The following is a 5,195-nucleotide window of genomic DNA, read 5'->3' on the forward strand; positions in this document are numbered from 1 at the left end:
AGTAAGCGAGGCTTGCCTCTCATCGTCGCTTAAAATGTATTGCTTTCACTAACCTAAGCTATAGGTTCTCAGTTTATAGTCATGCGTTTACTATCTTCTTATGTCTCGTTTCCCGTTGCCGCTGTATCTCCCCTCTGACTGCTTAGTTAACTTGTGGAGTGCCCCCTGTAACGAGTTACTAGTGGTCTCGTGTCCTCCTCGCCGACCTAGAAATATTCATAACTGGTTCATCTGGTTGTCGATTGACTGAGCGCTTGTGCACTGGTCTGTAGCCTTCGTGGCGTGGTGACAATGTGTTATGCGTCACGGTGCGTTGTGTAGCTATTAGAGTCGACGTTGCCCTCTATTTTAGTCATGCAATTCACTCACGGGGTTCTCGTTCCTAAGGATCGGCTCGTCATCTCTATGGGAGCGGCTCATTGTTGACCTGCTACATTTTGTGTAATCCGTGTAGGCCTACTTATCTGTTTCTGGTGAGGTTGCCCATACGGGAGTCCATACGGGGTCTTCGGAGTAGTGCTGGTGGAGTTATTCGCTGGCGCAGTGGCATTAGACCTACCTGATTAATAATGTGAACCAACAGGCTATATCTACAGAACGATTTTATTTATTTCATGATCATAGTGTAGGGTCAGATTTTCCCCCTAGTTTTTATTTTCGTCTATTTATTGTCTTGACTTTGATTTATTGACTACTTTAGTTTGGCGATGCTGTATTTCATGTTAATTCTTGTGCTTTCGCGTTTTTTCTGTTGCCTTCGCATCGTATCGCGGTAGTTAGGCCTTCATGGCCCTCAGTCCTTCTATTTAGACAGCTGCCTTCGTTGTTTTATGCTTGAAAATACTTAACTTTTCGCATAACTTGAGGTTTAGATCTATCATTTTCAGATGTGGGTATTCTGGCTCCTAGGTAAATTACTTTAAATCTTCATAGCCCTGGCTGTAGCACGCTCTGCTTTTCGCTCATGATTCAGAGACTTTGTGCCGTGGTTTCGCATGCCAGCACCCACGTTTCTCTCTCTCCGTGTGGCATGCTAATTAGCTCTGTCCATTGCTGGGACTCAGTATGCTTCTGCGCAGTAGCCTAATCTGTGGGATTAACCAAGCATTAAAAAGATGTGTTGATAATGGCCATGTTCATTCGTTCTAGGTTCACTACTGGCGATTGCACGCTGCATGTTCCGAGTACTCAGCTGTCGGAATTATCGCCTCCACGTTGCAGCCGGAGCCCTTCCCACCAACGACGCATAGTATAGTATAATATGTCCCTCTCTTTCCTCCGTCTCATAGGTTAATTCAATCAGCACTGCGCCGCTGCCTGGAGACCCGCACGACTCCGCTTTTAAGTGCTTGGTGGTGCATGGCTTCCCGTGGCTCACTTAGTTGTTGTCATGCAAATGGGCCCGGGATTCTTTTGGGGGTATCAACATGCCGTACAAAGCATTAACTAGCTACACCCTTGTCTACATTTTAAGGGCGCACCTATTTAAGTGCATTTTATTTCAAATTATTGCAATTGCTTAACATATGATCGCTTTTTCTTTCACGTGCCAAGCATGACTCTACTACTCCTCGTACAGTGAGTCATCCATCTGAAGTAGGAGGACGAAATTTATGAATTGACTAAATTTGATACGAGTATCCAACCCTTTAACCATGCATAAGTTCCAGTTAACCTCTCTGCTCTCGTAGGTATGCCCAGGCCCTCTACTGCACCAATGAATCAACCGATGCAATTTGTTCTCGCTGCTAATTTCACCTGTGCTCTGTTATCTCGTGGCTGTCTCATTCTTCTCTCTGTGTACATGCTGCATTTCAGTTCTGTTAGCAAACCACAACGTCTGCCTAGTCGCGGCAAGGAAAGGAAATGCTTGCCTAGCTATGGCAAACTCTCATTGTCGCTGACTGTAAACTCTATCCTTCCGTTCCAGGTGCTCAGATGGTCATGCTCGTCCACACGTCGGGGCCCATCGCTGCCCATGTGCCTTTCCTTCCTTCATGTATTTCCTTTATTTATCATAGGTTCAAAGGCCTGGTGCACTCTCAATATGTCCTCAGAAGGCCTACAGGGCGTCATTTGGGATCCGGCTTTATGCTCAGTGACCCTGGCTACCCTATTTCATTTTCACTCATCTCTATTCTCCCATAGGGTAGAACATCTAAGTCCGATACTCTCGGGACTGGCGTAATGGCTACTTTACACATCACTGCGCCTCTTTCGGTCCTCATGCTCTATACTGCACTACTTTTCCCCTTGATTCAACACTTCTCAGTCCTCACCACCCACCGGCAGGTGCATGTTTCTGGTCTTTAACTCCAAGACCTGAAATTTCAATACGCCTTCAATTTGTACGATGTTAGGCATTCAATTTTATGAGCGCAGCTGGGATCCAGGTCACCCATAGTCTAGTCTCTGCACCTCTATTCACCTCCTAAAAGTCTAATCCATACCAACGCAACAGTTACGCTACCCATCACCCTCCACATCTTGCACACGCTCATCATATCACTGCGGTGGCCAGTTTTCTCCCTGCCGATGTCCTAAGCTCAAGCTCACTCCGTAACGGCCTATAAGGTAACCTCCCTCACAGGTGTTGGTGTTGGCTCTCGTCCCGGTAACCATTCACACGCGCACGCTGCGGCGTTTAGCCCTCATCACGCATTGCTCTACGTGAGAACGTCTTTCTGCCTTTGTCCATTATTTTCTATCTGTTCCATACGTATGTTTACCTTCTATTTCACTGCCCACGTGAGGCTCAATCACTGCTTCCCTGGTAGGCACACGCACTCTGCGCCGATTAGCGCTCTGCGAGATTGTCCGTCTGCCTTCGTCCGTCATTTCCCTTCTGTTTCGTATGCACGTTTACCAACTATCTCACTGCCCACGCGAGGCACAATCACTGCTTCCTTCGTAGGCACGCACACGCTGTCTGTCTGCCTTCATTCATTATTTTCCTTCTGTTTCACGTTTGTATGTATGTATGTTGGTCCTTATCTTGCTCTCACTGCTATCGTGCAGTTCTCTGCCTCCCTATCTTGCTCTCACTGCTATCGTGCAGTTCTCTGCCTCCCTATCTTGCTCTCACTGCTATCGTGCAGCTCTCTCACTGCTATCGTGCAGTTCTCTGCCTCCCTATCTTACTCTCACTGCTATCGTGCAGCTCTCTCACTGCTATCGTGCAGTTCTCTGCCTCCCTATCTTGCTCTCCGAGAGGGCGCCTGTCTGCCTTGTCTGTTGTTTTCTTTCTGTTTTATATGTCTGTCTATCTATTTCTCTGCCCCCGAGGGGCTCAATCACTGCTTCCTTGTAGACACGCGCACGCTGCGCCGATTAGAGTTAATCTCTCACTGCTCTCCGTGAGAGCGCCTGTCTGCCTTGTTCGTTATTTTCTTCCTGTGTCGTATGTCAATTTCCCTTGTGTTTCACTGCCCCCGTGAGGCAAATCACTGCTTCCTCATAGGCTCGCGCACGCTGCGCCGATTTGAGCTTATCTCGCACTGCTCTCCGAGAGAGCGCCTGTATGCCTTGTCCGTTATTTTCTTTCTGTTCTACATGTCTGTCTATCTATTTCTCTGCCCCCGAGGGGCTCAATCACTGCTTCCTTAGTAGGCACGCGCACGCTGCGCTTATTAGAGCTTATATCGCACTGCTCTCCAAGAGAGCGCCTGTATGCCTTGTCCGTTATTTCTTTCTGTTCTACATGTCCGTCTATCTATTTCTCTGCCCCCGAGGGGCTCAATCACTGCTTCCTTAGTAGACACGCGCACGCTGCGCCGATTAGAGTCTCTCCCTGCCCCCATGTGGCGCATTCGTGTAAATGCTCCTTATAACGGAGCGCGTTACTCGCTCAAGCTCATGCGGCCCTAGCTGTAGCATTATATGCCGCAATCGGGCGCTGCTTTACAATTCACAAGCACTCAAAGCGGTCTGTACCACGTTAGTTATGGCCGAAAGTACTCTTACTTCACGTTTTCGAAATGTGGCCATGCAAATTCTAATCGAATAGCCCTGCTATAGGTTATTACAAGTGTGCCACCCTCCGTGAGGGCTCTTGCTTCGTGTTTTCATGTACTGCCCTCCGTGAGGGCGCCCTGTATAAGTGCATAAGTGCCCTGCATAAGTGCCCAAGCTGCAACCACTGGTGGTGGTGTAGGGGATTTCCATGTCCACTTCTTCATGTGGCCGCAGGGGCCTGCCTGTTCCTGCCCATGGTTTTTGCAGTGTTTCATGTTTGTCTCATTTATTTGTCCTCCTCAAATGCTCTAGGTGGGTTCCAGTCGTCGCCTACGGTGGGTCACGCGTCTCCTCTTGTCCTTGTTCTCTCTTTTGGGGGTAAGTTGCGTTATTTTCTCAGGATTTCAATCTTCATTGGCAGTATTAAAATCCGGCATGTCCTCCTTAGTTTTGGGGGTTAAAGGTCCAGTTCCTGCTGCACGGCTACGGCAGGCTCTACTGGATCCGCCAGCGCAAGACCCGGGCTGATGATTGGACCTACGCCAAATACTGTCTACTTATGCCAATTCCATTGTCAACTATGTTAACAACATTAAATTGTTAAATACGAATTTATCTCTCTGAGTCTTAATGGCAGAAATGTAGCCTGCATTAGTTCTGCCAGGAAGACTCAGAGCACCTGTGCATTTCGCAGAGCCAATCAGCGGCTGCCATTGCCTTTATAGGGACGTGTCTAAACTCTCCTTTCTTGCTGGCTTTAGGCATGGCCGGTCCAAAATCTCCTCCTCCATCCCCACCGCCACCAGTTGGGTCCAGTCTTCCTGTCCGGGGGGTTAAAGGTCCAGTTCCTGCTGCACGGCTACGGCAGGCTCTACTGGATCCACCAGCGCAAGACCCGGGCTGATGATTGGACCTACGCCAAATACTGTCTACTTATGCCAATTCCATTGTCAACTATGTTAACAACATTAAATTGTTAAATACGAATTTATCTCTCTGAGTCTTAATGGCAGAAATAGAGGGTCGCGGAGCCCTCTTGATCTTAAGGGGTTTCATTTTAAATACCATATATAGCTCATGTTGAATAAATGACAGCATACAGCATACAGTATGCATAAAAGCAACAAAATGTAAGCGGGTGGGAGACGTGACGTCTTGTTTTTTCGTAACATTGATTAAAAACATACAAAACTGTTGTAATTTTTCCTTTAAAAAACAAATGTCAATGAAACAAGATGTGG

Source organism: Engraulis encrasicolus, chromosome 15 (genome assembly GCF_034702125.1).
Source record: "Engraulis encrasicolus isolate BLACKSEA-1 chromosome 15, IST_EnEncr_1.0, whole genome shotgun sequence".
Classification (NCBI taxonomy): domain Eukaryota; kingdom Metazoa; phylum Chordata; class Actinopteri; order Clupeiformes; family Engraulidae; genus Engraulis; species Engraulis encrasicolus.